Source organism: Oncorhynchus masou, chromosome 18 (genome assembly GCF_036934945.1).
Source record: "Oncorhynchus masou masou isolate Uvic2021 chromosome 18, UVic_Omas_1.1, whole genome shotgun sequence".
Taxonomy (NCBI): Eukaryota; Metazoa; Chordata; class Actinopteri; order Salmoniformes; family Salmonidae; genus Oncorhynchus; species Oncorhynchus masou.
This window is the reverse complement of record NC_088229.1, coordinates 13,894,325-13,908,928: the sequence shown is the minus strand read 5'-3', so window position 1 is coordinate 13,908,928 and position 14,604 is coordinate 13,894,325. Positions and strand designations below refer to the sequence as shown.

At 44.8% G+C, this 14,604-nt stretch overlaps 1 pseudogene; it reads right to left on the bottom strand.

Moving 5' to 3' along the window:
- Nucleotides 1-486: 486 nt before the first annotated feature.
- Nucleotides 487-14,604, bottom strand: part of LOC135504002 (zinc finger protein 385A-like) — a 163,403-nt pseudogene continuing 149,285 nt past the window's right edge.

Below are 14,604 nucleotides of genomic sequence, written 5' to 3'. Positions count from 1 at the left end.
ATACTGCAGTGACATTATTCTCTCTGACATACTGCAGTGACATTATTCTCTCTGACATACTGCAGTAACCTTATTCTCTCTGAACTGACATACTGCAGTGACATTATTCTCTCTGAACTGACATACTGCAGTGACATTATTCTCTCTGACATACTGCAGTGACATTATTCTCTCTGAACTGACATACTGCAGTAACATTATTCTCTCTGAACTGACACACTGCAGTGACATTATTCTCTCTGTGCTGACATACTGCAGTGACATTATTCTCTCTGAACCGACATACTGCAGTGATATTATTCTCTCTGAACTGACATACTGCATTGATATTATTCTCTCTGAACTGACATACTGCAGTGACATTATTCTCTCTGAACTGACATACTGCAGTGACATTATTCTCTCTGTGCTGACATACTGCAGTGACATTATTCTCTCTGAACTGACATACTGCAGTGACATTATTCTCTCTGTGCTGACATACTGCAGTGACATTATTCTCTCTGTGCTGACATACTGCAGTGACATTATTCTCTCTGTGCTGACATACTGCAGTGACATTATTCTCTCTGTGCTGACATACTGCAGTGACATTATTCTCTCTGTGCTGACATACTGCAGTGACATTATTCTCTCTGTGCTGACATACTGCAGTGACATTATTCTCTCTGTGCTGACATACTGCAGTGACATTATTCTCTCTGTGCTGACATACTGCAGTGACATTATTCTCTTGGTTTGGTGCATAGTACAGTAAGAACACTTAAGACCAGAATGATGAGGAAAGAGTATGTATACCCATCACATACTGTACTGAAAGTTAGTTGCAGTGTGTGTGTGTGTGTGTGTGTGTTTGTGTGTGTGTGTGTGTGTGTGTGTGTGTGTGTGTGTGTGTGTGTGTGTGTGTGTGTGTGTGTGTGTGTGTGTGTGTGTGTGTGTGTGTGTGTGTGTGTGTGTGTGTGTGTGTGTGTGTGTGCTATGTGTTTTATAAGAGCCATCAGTTTGATGGATCTCACAGTGTGTGGGGAGAGAGAGGTGAGAGATGAACAAGCATACTGCAGTCCATCCAATGCATACTGAGTATCTCTCATTCTATTGCCCTCTCTCTCCTTGTCTCTCCATCAGTCTATCACTCAGAGTCACAAGCCTCTGAGATGGAAGGAGAGTTTTAGGTCAGGGAAAAAGGAAAACGAGGGACTCCATCATCTCCTTCTTTCAGATGCTCTCTTCCCTTTCATTTCATCTCATCTACATGTTTGAACTTTTTCTTTGTTTACCGATGGTTTGTTTGTTTACCCTATACATCTATTTCTTCACAGTCACAGTGTGCTTTTGTAGTGGCTGCTCCTGACTGGCCGAGGTGGAGGAGGTGGAGTCAGTAAGGAGAGAAGAGGATTGGCACGTGGGAGGTGCGCATGGGCCCGGGGGCGGGTCTTAAGATGGCATGGCTGAGAGGTGGGCCCTGTAATAGGTGGTGGTGGTGGTGGTGGTGATGCGGGTGATGCTGGGCCGAAGATGCTGCTGCAGCACGAAGCTGAGCCAATTGGTGGTTCGAGGAAGCGGCTGCGGCCATCGCCGCAGCAACAGCCAGGGGACTGGGCAAGAGCCCTGCCCCCAAACATTTGGAGAGATCCTTAGAGAAGTTCAGAGAGGACTGAGGGAGGGAGAGAGGGAGAGAGGGAGTTTAGTGGCAGACGCTGAACATATGTAGCGCAAAACAAATATAGAATACCATTTCAGTTTGCACCTATTTGATCTGCCTTAACACAGAGGCTTCTGATTAGACTCTATGTCCAGCACATTCCAAAATGGAACTTCAGGGCATTAGTAATGCATCTACCTACTGATTACTCAGAAAACAACCTCCTCACTATCAGTGGATAAACTAGTGAATTTGAGCTAGCCCTGGCAAGGGATAATCATTAGTTAAACTAGCCATGGCCCAGTAGAGGTCAGGTAAGTGATCAGAAGTGAAAGGTTACCGTGAGGTCAGCTACCCTGTGCTTCTTGTGTCGGCTGAGAAGAGGGTTAGGTTTCCCTGCCACTCCGTCCCGGTGCCTTCGACTAGATATGTGCTGCAGGGAGGGAGAGCGATATAAAGGGTTAGACAGCAGCCAGACGATCCAGGACCGACACAGTCATATGGCGACTGCTGTTGCACCATAATTATTTCACCGATCCAATCTTCTCAGTTAGTACATAAGGAGTACGTGCTGGCGGTCAATTTGTAATAGTACTCACCTCTAGGGGTCTTTAGGGGCCTAGTGTGAAAATGAGACATCACCTCTAGGGGTCTTTAGGGCCTAGTGTGAAAATGAGAAGTCACATCTAGGGGTCTTTAGGGGCCTAGGGTAAAAATGAGTAGTCACCTCTAGGGGTCATTAGGGGCCTAGTGTAAAAATGAGAAGTCACCTCTAGGGGTCTTTAGGGGCCTAGTGTGAAAATGAGAAGTCATCTGGATAAATGGGTCTACTGTATGTGGCCCCCGCCTCTCTCACCTGTTTGAGTTGCAGTTTAGAGTTGACCCGTATGTTGCATATCCCACACACGCACGCACGCACGCACCATCTTCCTCACCTGTTTGAGTTGCAGTTCAGAGTTGACCCTCACGTTGCAGATCTCACAGTGGAAGGTGCGTTCCTCAGTGTTGGGGTCCAGTGGACCCCCTCCCAGCTCCCCCGGGGGTTTGGGGCCCAGCCGAGGGTACGCCTTGATAGGACCCAGCCCACTGCGAGCCTCCAGGATAGTTTTGTGTTTGGTACCTACACACACAAGTTTTCTTTAATTGACTTAAAGAACATGGTGTCGAACTATCCCGTGAGGGATGGGTCAAGACACAAAGTAAAAATGCATTCAATCCTTCATTCACACACGCACGGACACACACACACACACACACAAAGCATCAGTCTTTATTTAGTCCAGGATGACATTACATTACATTACATTTAAGTCATTTAGAACTGTTCTATAACCCCATCGCTCTTATCCAGCCACAGCGAACTGCATAATTCTATCAGCCACAGCTGAACTGTTCTATAACCCCATCTATCAGCCACAGCTTATTGAACTGCTCTATATCCCCATCTATCAGCCAGAGCTTATTGAACTGCTCTATATCCCCATCTATCAGCCACAGCTTATTGAACTGTTCTATATCCCCATCTATCAGCCACAGCTTATTGAACAGTTCTATATCCCCATCTATCAGCCACTTATTGAACTTATATCCCCATCTATCAGAACTGAACTGCTCTATATCCCCATCTATCAGCCAGAGCTTATTGAACTGCTCTATATCCCCATCTATCAGCCACAGCTTATTGAACTGCTCTATATCCCCATCTATCAGCCACAGCTCATTGAACTGTTCTATATCCCCATCAATCAGCCACAGCTTATTGAACTGCTCTATATCCCCATCTATCAGCCACAGCTTATTGAACTGCTCTATATCCCCATCTATCAGCCACAGCTCATTGAACTGTTCTATATCCCCATCTATCAGCCACAGCTTATTGAACTGCTCTATATCCCCATCTATCAGCCAGAGCTTATTGAACTGCTCTATATCCCCATCTATCAGCCACAGCTTATTGAACAGTTCTATATCCCCATCTATCAGCCAGAGCTTATTGAACTGCTCTATATCCCCATCTATCAGCCACAGCTTATTGAACTGTTCTATATCCCCATCTATCAGCCACAGCTTATTGAACTGCTCTATATCCCCATCTATCAGCCAGAGCTTATTGAACTGCTCTATATCCCCATCTATCAGCCACAGCTCCCCCCATCTATCAGCCACAGCTTATTGAACAGCTTATTCTATCAGAACTTATTGAACTTCTATATCCCCATCTATCAGCCACAGCTTATTGAACTTGATCTATCACTTATTGAACTGCTCTATATCCCCATCTATCAGCCACAGCTTATTGAACTGCTCTATATCCCCATCTATCAGCCACAGCTTATTGAACTGCTCTATATCCCCATCTATCAGCCACAGCTTATTGAACTGCTCTATATCCCCATCTATCAGCCACAGCTTATTGAACTGTTCTATATCCCCATCTATCATCTATCAGCCACAGCTTATTGAACTGCTCTATATCCCCATCTATCAGCCAGAGCAGCTTATTGAACTGCTCTATATCCCCATCTATCAGCCACAGCTTATTGAACTGTTCTATATCCCCATCTATCAGCCACAGCTTATTGAACTGTTCTATATCCCCATCTATCAGCCACAGCTTATTGAACTGTTCTATATCCCCATCTATCAGCCACAGCTTATTGAACTGTTCTATATCCCCATCTATCAGCCACAGCTTATTGAACTGTTCTATAACCCCATCTATCAGCCACAGCTCATTGAACTGTTCTATATCCCCATCTATCAGCCACAGCTCATTGAACTGTTCTATATCCCCATCTATCAGCCACAGCTCATTGAACTGTTCTATATCCCCATCTATCAGCCAGAGCTTATTGAACTGTTCTATAACCCCATCTATCAGCCAGAGCTCATTGAACTGTTCTATAACCCCATCTATCAGCCACAGTTATTGAACTGTTCTATAACCCCATCTATCAGCCACAGCTCATTGAACTGTTCTATAACCCCATCTATCAGCCACAGCTCATTGAACTGTTCTATAACCCCATCTATCAGCCACAGTTATTGAACTGTTCTATAACCCCATCTATCAGCCACAGTTATTGAACTGTTCTATAACCCCATCTATCAGCCACAGTTATTGAACTGTTCTATAACCCCATCTATCAGCCACAGCTTATTGAACTGTTCTATAACCCCATCTATCAGCCACAGTTATTGAACTGTTCTATTACCCCATCTACAGTTAGTGAAATCTAATGGTTTAGGGTGAAGTTACCCCTATATGCTGATATAGAGTCAGTTAGTCCTTTCCCCCACTAATGGTTAAGGTAAGGATTGGGGAAGGGGAAGCTGATCCTAGATCTCGTCTTAGGGGAAACTTCACCCGGAGTGGAATGGGACTAGGAGGGGAGGTGTAGTATTAATATGAACCACTAGAGGGCCACGGTGATGTGGTAACGCTGTAGGCTACAGTAGTGGCGTTATGGCTGTAACCGTACATGGAGGTCTCCACTGTTAGAGTTGACATTGGCATAGAACTGAAAGACGTCTATCTCTCTCTGTTCTTTTAGGGTAGCCAGTTGAATGTTCTGGGTTAGGGTTAGCTTTTCTGAGAGGTCATGTGCCAACATCTAGATGACATCTGTAATATTGAAGTCAACTCGGTGCATAGGTCAACTGCTTTAGGTCTTCAAAGAATGGAAGTATGGTTGTCCCGTGCAGTATGTTCTGTGAGCAGCCTCGTGGTGGAATATGAGTGTTACTCTCTTGTTCAAATGGTTTGTATTACACACACACAGGCAGCCCTGACGATGTTAGTTCTGGTCTTCTTAATGCTGGTCCTCTGAATGACGAGGTCATTACGTTCAGAAGGTAGTATTAATGTGTCGAATCTAGAGGTTATTAGTCATGACATCACAATACAAAGGTGCATTCAAACTCAAGGACTTCAAAGCCTTCAAAGAGTGAAAGAGCTGTCTGTTTTCTGTGCTCTCTCTCGTGCTGAAATATGAATGTCATTCCTTGTTCAAGTTGTGTGCATTAGATTGACTGACAGCATACACGTTGTTGTGCCAAAATAGTTCCTTTCTAATTAGTGTGTTAGAAAAAGGGCAGTGTGCTCAGTCTAAAAATATGATTCTTATTTCCTGTATTACACACAGATGTCCTGCTACCAAAATAGTTCCTTTATAACTAATTTCATGTTTTGTTCTTGGATGAAAAATTCTAGTCATGTCCTACCCTCCGTGTCCCTACTACTCCCCCGATCCCAGAACCTCAATCACGCCATTTTGCACTTGGTCTGACAGAGGGTTTGTTTACGTCCCAAATAGCACCCTATTTCCTGTATGGTGCTCTGCTTTTCAACAGAGCACTGGTCAAAATTAGTGCATTCTATAGTGAATAGGGTGCCAAAGGTTGGCATTTTACTTTGATTTGTTCTCCCAAATCCCTGATCTTTGAGCAGTGAGTAATAAGTTACAGCAGGAGAACATGGGGGAGGAGGGGGAGGTGGGGGAGGAGGGGGATAAAGAAGAAGGAGGAGGAGGGAGGTCTGGAATGACTGATTTCACTTGTGGCCAATAATGTGCACTTGGAGTTTGTTCTATTCTGTGCAGACAATAGATGAACCCTGTCTGGGTTTTCTCGTCCTGCGTGCCGAGCTGCTTGACTCACAGTTACAATGAAACACTACACAAACAGACAGGAGATGTCTCCAAACATGAAAAGAGACAATACACGGCGAGGAAGTGTTTTGTAAACGTATGATTACGGTTCAATACACACCCATCCACAACCTTACTTCTCAACCTCTCTTTTTGTTCATAGCACTGCTAGTCACACTGTGCATGTCTCAGTTTGTCTGTATGTTTGTACAACATATGCTTTTATTTTTCAAATTCTTGTTTTGGTAATGAGAGATATTGCTTCCAGATTGTGAGTTGATTTGGACGGTTAATCTTCTCAGATTGAACTGCAGGCACAGTAGATGTCACAGATGCGTGAATGTCTCTGTTGATCTCTGTTTGTTTTATATCTGTCTGTGTAGCGTATATGATTTTTGTGTTTTTGTATGGATGTACAGAATTAATTAGTGTTTGTACTGTAAGAACAGAAGAGAGTGCAATCAACAAGGAGTCTGATTTTATTCCTTTAATCTCTGTGTTCTCTCCCTAGGGCTCAATAAAACATCTAATTGCTGTGTGTCCTGTCCCTAGGGTTCAATAAAACATCTAATTGTTGTGTGTCCTCTCCCTAGGGCTCAATAAAGCATATAATTTCTGTGTGTTCTCTCCCTAGGGCTCAATAAAACATCTAATTGCTGTGTGTCCTGTCCCTAGGGCTCAATAAAACATTGAATTGCTGTGTGTCCTCTCCCTAGGGCTCAATAAAACATCTAATTGCTAATTGCTGTGTGTCCTCTCCCTAGGGCTCAATAAAACATCTAATCTCTGTGTGTCCTCTCCCTAGAGCTCAATAAAACATCTAATCTCTGTGTGTCCTGTCCCTAGGGCTCAATAAAACATCTAATCTCTGTGTGTCCTCTCCCTAGGGCTCAATAAAACATCTAATCTCTGTGTGTCCTCTCCCTAGGGCTCAATAAAACATCTAATTGCTGTGTGTCCTGTCCCTAGGGTTCAATAAAACATCTAATTGCTGTGTGACCTCTCCCTAGGGCTCAATAAAACATCTAATATCTGTGTGTCCTGTCCCTAGAGCTCAATAAAACATATAATTACTGTGTGTCCTGTCCCTAGCTTTCAACCAAACATCTAATTGCCGTGTGTCCTCTCCCTAGGGCTCAATAAAAAATCTAATTGCTGTGTGTCCTGTCCCTAGGGCTCAATAAAACATCTAATCTCTGTGTGTCATGTCCCTAATCTCTGTGTCTTGTCCCTAATCTCTGTGTGTCCTGTCCCTAATCTCTGTGTGTCCTGTCCCCAATCTCTGTGTGTCCTGTCCCTAGGGCTCAATAAAACATCTAATCTCTGTGTGTCCTCTCCCTAGGGCTCAATAAAACATCTAATCTCTGTGTGACCTGTCCCTAGGGCTCACTAAAACATCTAATCCCTGTGTGTCCTCTCCCTAGGGCTCAATAAAACATATAATCTCTGTGTGTCCTCTCCCTAGGGCTCAATAAAACATCTAATTGCTGTGTGTCCTGTCCCTAGGGCTCACTAAAACATCTAATCCCTGTGTGTCCTCTCCCTAGGGCTCAATAAAAAATCTAATTGCTGTGTGTCCTGTCCCTAGGGCTCAATAAAACATCTAATCTCTGTGTGTCATGTCCCTAATCTCTGTGTCTTGTCCCTAATCTCTGTGTCTTGTCCCTAATCTCTGTGTGTCCTGTCCCTAATCGCTGTGTGTCCTGTCCCCAATCTCTGTGTGTCCTGTCCCTAGGGCTCAATAAAACATCTAATCTCTGTGTGTCCTCTCCCTAGGGCTCAATAAAACATCTAATCTCTGTGTGTCCTCTCCCTAGGGCTCAATAAAACATCTAATTGCTGTGTGTCCTGTCCCTAGGGCTCAATAAAACATCTAATCTCTGTGTGTCCTGTCCCTAGAGCTCAATAAAACATATAATTGCTGTGTGTCCTGTCCCTAGTGTTCAACCAAACATCTAATCTCTGTGTGTCCTGTCCCTAGAGCTCAATAAAACATATAATTGCTGTGTGTCCTGTCCCTAGCTTTCAAACAAACATCTAATTGCTGTGTGTCCTCTCCCTACGGCTCAATAAAACATCTAATTGCATTGTGTCCTGTCCCTAGGGCTCAATAAAACATCTAATTGCTGTGTGTCCTCTCCCTAGGGCTCATTAAAACATCTAATTGCTGTGTGTCCTCTCCCTAGGGCTCAATAAAACATCTAATCTCTGTGTGTCCTGTCCCTAATCTCTGTGTCTTGTCCCTAATGTCTGTGTGTCCTGTCCCTAATCTCTGTGTGTCCTGTCCCTAATCTCTGTGTGTCCTGTCCCTAGGGTTCAATCAAACATCCATCACAAAAAGCCTTCCAAAGGTTACTGTAATGATGTCACTGATTATGTTTCTATTGATCGACACTTAGTTATACATTAAGAAGCTTTTCATGTTTATCTATCATCATGTCTGTCTGTCTGGCAGTCCAAGGCCATTCCCATTCCCCTAACAGCACTGCCTTACTGCTGGGGTGTGGTAAGGGTGAGGTGTAATACAGGGACGTGTGTGTGTGTGACATGTGTCTGACATGAACCAGAACCCATAGCGAATTAAGGGGAAATGAACAGCTTCCCCAAGCCACAGAGTCTGAGTAAAAGGTTAGGTGGGTTGAGCCTAATGGAGTTGACTGGCATCTTTGGGACATTTAGGAGTTCTAAAACCAGCCAAAATAGTTTTTTAAACATTTTTATTTCACCTTTATTTAACCAGGTAGGCTAGTTGAGAACAAGTTCTCATTTACAACTGCGACCTGGCCAAGATGAAGCAAAGCAGTGCGACACAAACAACAACGCAGAGTTACACATGGAATAAACAAACATGCAGTCAATAATACAATAACACAATAGAAAAGGTCTATACAGTGTGTGCACAGTGTCCATATAGTGTGTGCAAATGAGGTAGGATAAGGGCGGTAAGGCAATAAATAGGCCATAGTGGTGAAATTATTACATTATAGCAATTAAACACTGGAGTGATAGATGTGCAGAAGATGAGTGTGCAAGTAGAGATACTGGGGTGCAAAGGAGCAAAATAAATCAAATATATAACAGTATGCGGGATGAGGTAGTTGGATGGGCTATTTACAGATCGGCTATGTACATGTGCAGTGATCTGTGAGCTGCTCTGACAGCTGGTGCTTAAAGTTAGTGAGGGAGATATGAGTCTCCAGCTTCAGTGATTTTTGCAATTCGTTCCAGTCATTGGCAACAGAGAACTGGAAGGAAAGGCGCCAAAGAAGGAATTGGCTTTGGGGATGACCAGTGAGATATACCTGCTGGAGCGCGTGCTACGTGTGGGTGCTACTATAGTGACCAGTGAGCTGAGATAAGGCGGGGCTTTACCTAGCAAAGACTGATAGATGACCTGGAGCCAGTGTGTTTGCCGACAAATATGAAGCGAGGGCCAGCCATCGAGAGCACACAGGTCACAGTGGTGGGTAGTATATGGGGCTTTGGTGACAAAACGGATAGCACTGTGACAGACTGCATCCAATTTGCTGAGTAGTGTGTTGGCTATTTTGTAAATGACATCACCGAAGTCAAGGATCGGTAGGATAGTCAGTTTTACGAGGGTATGTTTGGCAGCATGAGTGAAGGATGCTTTGTTGCGAAATATGAAGCCCGATTCTAGATTTCATTTTGGATTGGAGGTGCTTAATGTGAGCCTGAAAGGAGAGTTTACATTCTAACCAAACACCTAGGTATTTGTAGTTGTCCACATATTCTAAGTCAGAACCGTCCAGAGTAGTGATGCTGGATGGGCAGGGCAGGTGTGGGCAGTGATCGGTTGAAGTGCATGCATTTTCTTTTACTTGCATTTAAGTGCAGTTGGAGGCCATGGAAGGAGAGTTGTATGGCATTGAAGCTCATCTGGAGGTTAGTTAATTAACACAGTGTCCAAAGAAGGGCCAGAAGTACACAAAATGGTGTCGTCTCCGTAGAGGTGGATCAGAGAATCACCAGCAGCAAGAGCGACCTCAATGATGTATACAGAGAAAAGAGTCGGCCCGAGAATTGAGCCCTGTGGCACCCCCATAGAGACTGCCAGAGGTCCGGACAACAGACCCTCTGATTTGACACACTGAACTCTGTCTGAGAAGCAGTTGGTGAACCAGGCGAGGCAGTCATTTGAGAAACCAAGGCTGTTGAGTCTGCCGATAAGAATGTGATGATTGAGTCAAAAGCCTTGACCAGGTTGATGAATACAGCTGCACAGTATTGTCTCTTATCGATGGCGGTTATGATATCGTTTAGGACCTTGAGCGTGGCTGAGGTGCACCCATGACCAGCTGGGAAACTAGATTGCATAGTGGAGAAGGTATGGAGGGATTCGAAATGGTCGGTGATCTGTTTGTTAACTTGGCTTTCAAAAACCTTAGAAAGGCAGGATAGGATAGATGTAGGTCTGTAGCAGTTTGTGTCTAGAGTGTCTCCCCCTTTGAAGAGGGGGATGACCGCGGCAGCTTTCCAATCTTTGGGGATCTCAGATGATACGAAAGAGAGGTTGAACAGGCTAGTAATAGGGGTTGCAATAATTTCGGCTGATAATTTTAGAAAGAAAGGGTCCAGATTGTCTAGCCCGGCTGGTTTGTAAGGGTCCAGATTTTGCAGCTCTTTCACAAAATCAGCTAACTGGATTTGGGTGAAAGAGAAATGGGGAAGGCTTGTGCAAGTTGCTGTGGGGGTTGTAGGGCTGTTGACAGGGGTAGGGGTAGCCAGGTGGAAAGCATGCCGTAAAAAAAATGTTTTTCGAAATGTTCAATTATCATGGATTTATCGGTGGTGACAGTGTTTCCTAGCCTCAGTTCAGTGGGCAGCTGGGAGGAGGTGCTCTTATTCTCCATGGACTTTACAGTGTCCCAGAACTTTTTGGAGTTTGTACTGCAGGATGCAAATTTCTGTTTGAAAAAGCTAGCCTTTGCTTTCTTAACTGCCTGTGTATATTGGTTGAAAAGTTGCATATCACGGGGGCTATTCGATGCTAATGCAGTACGCCACAGGATGTTTTTGTGCTGGTCAAGGGCAGTGAGGTCTGGTGTGAACCAAAGGCTATATCTGTTCCCGGTTCTACATTTTTTGAATGGGGCATTCACATATGGTATCCAGGGCACAGCTGGGAGAGCAGAAGGTGGTCTATAGCAAGCAGCAATGGTGAGAGACTTGTTTCTGGAAAGGTGGATTTTTTAAAGTAGAAGCTGAATTTGTTTGGGCACAGGCCTGGATAGTAAGACAGAACTCTGCAGAACTCTGCAGGCTCTGCCGGCTATTAGCCTTTTAAAATGATAAACTTGGATTAGCTAACACAACGTGTCATTGGAACACAGGAGTGTGTAGATATTCTATAAAAAATAAGCCGTTTCCAGCTGCAATAGTCATTTACAACATTAACAATGTCTATACTGTATTTCTGATCAATTTGATGTTATTTAAATGGACAAAAAATGTGCTTTTCTTTCAAAAACAAGGACATTTCTAAGTGACCCAAAACTTTTGAACGGTAGTGTATATAATTTGTATCAAGGTGTACAACATCTAAAGACCTGCATCACCATACTGAGAGATTTGCAGTTTCTAAAATGACTTATTTAGGTGTTATTGGAGCCTTTGTTCATGTTTTCCGTGGCCCTCATACTGCAGAACGAGCAATGAGAAAGTCTATGGCGGGTGGGGTAAGTTTCTTAAAACCATGTGAAATTGCAAAAAAAGTATCTGGACCTTTCTATAACATGACATTTACATAAAAAAATGAGAATTGGTTAAAAAATAGTGAACCAGCCCTTTAAGTACTAACTACTCAGATGACGACTAAGTGTCCTCTCCTAGATTAGTGACCTGAAAGGGCCACCATACCATACACCCATACTCTAAGCTATGTACCTTTGTTGTGAGCCTCCAGCTGTGAGAGGGAGTTGACGGACACTTTGCACAGTGAGCAGTAGAGGAGCTTCTTGACCTTGTCCTCCTCTGTCTCTGGGCCGGCTGGGGTCCCGGGAGCCACAGGGGCCACTGGAACACCACTCTGCTCAGGGATGGTGGTGTTGAAACCCACGGGGGAGTCAGAGGATGAGGGGAGAAGGGGAGAAGGCGTGAGGGTGGGGGTGGTCAACATGGGATACACGGAGGGGGCAAGGGAGGAGTCGTGGGTGGAGAGGGGAGGCAGGGGGGTTAGGGGCCCAGGCGGGGCCATTAGACGCCCCCGTTTAACAGTGGTGGCAGAGAGAGGCGTGGTTCATCTAGAAAGGGAGAGAGTAAAAATATGATGTCAAATGAAATGCAGTGTTGGCAGAAAATCTAAACAGACTTGTTTTTCTGAGTAAAAGTGTGTAACTAAAACAATGAAGTGTTTACAATAGACTTGCGATGATGCCTTTCAAGTATGTATGCGGTGAAGCAAAGTCAAAATGTTTCCTTTTAACATGTGACCAACCACATCCTTACCCAACCCAAGCCCTTCAACTGCAATACACTGGCTGGTTCTGAGATCACGCAAACACCATTTTAAGCTCATTTTAACTCACTAATGTAAAGGATTCCAAAAGCAAAACACTGGCCTGGCATTATGGGGAAGTAGTTTAGTATTCAGTATGACCTTATCATTGTCTAGTGTTACTATAGCAATTATATATGGGGATTGGAGGAAGCAGGCCTGAAACCAGGGACAGAGCCAATAACATATATATAATGATATACTGTACGAACACATGGCATATACTGTATATATGTCTGGGGACAATGCCATAGTCAACAGTAGTGCACATAAGGAATATGGTGCCAATCCGGACGCAGACTGTATGGAGCCTGATCATTGGATGATTGTTCTGTTACTGTATCCATGTCGGTCTCTCCCTGAAGAGGTAGCCTACCAACTTGTATTCGATTCAGACGGCCAAATAAAAAAGCTGTTGTCTCTTCTCAATGTATCAAATGATAAAGCTGTTGTTGAGTGCTTTCAACTCCACTGGTTTCCTAGGCAAATAGGACGTTCTTCATTAGAGGAGCTTCCAGCTGCTCTGCATGCTGAATTTCTACCTTCACGCACTGAAAATGACACCACATAGAACATGCGTGTGCCGTGTACATACACACTCCTCGCCGCCACCTCTGACAGATCTCTCCACCACGCACGTCAGTGCCAGTTACCAGGTGGGTGTGTTGGGGTAGGGTGTATCCTCAGTGTATGTCCAGGTGTTCCTTTAGGTAGGCTATAGGGGAGGAAGGGGGCCCCATCCAGCCCTCCTCCACCCAGCCGTGTTAGGGCTCTGGGGTATGGTACCCAGTGTGTATGGTAAGGCATTGGTGTAACAGGGTAGGCAGGGAGCCTGTGTCCCTCCAGCCCTCTCCTCTCCTCTGGCTGATGTGTGTGGTCAGGTATTATGGTTACAGGAGGAGACAGGAGTGGTATTTATCCCCTGTGTACCCTAACCCTCCATCTCTCTTCTCTCTGGCCATCCTAAATGATTCATGAGTTTAGAAAACCAACTCTGTTCCAATGAACACTCAGCATTATTCATTATGCTGCAGGGTGCCCTCTCTCTGCCTGGCCTCAGTCCCACCTCTGACTCAGACTAACAACACACACACACACTATTGGCCGGGGAAATGGCTGAGGGTCTAGTGTCACAAGAAAGTCTTTGATGGAAAAAAATCATTCTTTCACAGTTAGATCATGGCAGGCTTGTTTTGTCTCTCCTTCCCTCTGGGAAGTCTCTCAGAGCCTCGTTCATTGAGTGACTGCATGGCTGTAGGCTACAGAGATTGTCAGACTGGCCTCTTAAACACTACTGTGCCGAGCCCATAGTTCTAGAAACTATGGTGAATGAATAACCAGGCCAGATCAGTACAGCTTGGCTGGGTTTAGCTCTCCAGTCCCCTTTAGAGCTCTGGGTTCAGCTCTCCAGTCACTTTTAGGGCTCTGGGTTCAGCTCCCCAGTCCCTTTTAGGGCTCTGGGTTCAGCTCTCCAGTCCCCTTTAAAGTTCTGGGTTCAGCTCTCCAGTCCCTTTTAGAGCTCTGGGTTCAGCTCTCCAGTCCCTTTCAGAGTCCCTTTTAGAGCTCTGGTCCCTTTCAGAGCTCTGGGTTCAGCTCTCCAGTCCCTTTTAGAACTCTGGGTTCAGCTCTCCAGTCCCTTTCAGAGCTCTGGGTTCAGCTCTCCAGTCCCTTTCAGAGCTCTGGGTTCAGCTCTCTACTCCCTTTCAGAGCTCTGGGTTCAGCTCTCTACTCCCTTTCAGAGCTCTGGGTTCAGCTCTCTACTCTTTTTAGAGCTCTGGGTTCAGCTCTCTACTCTT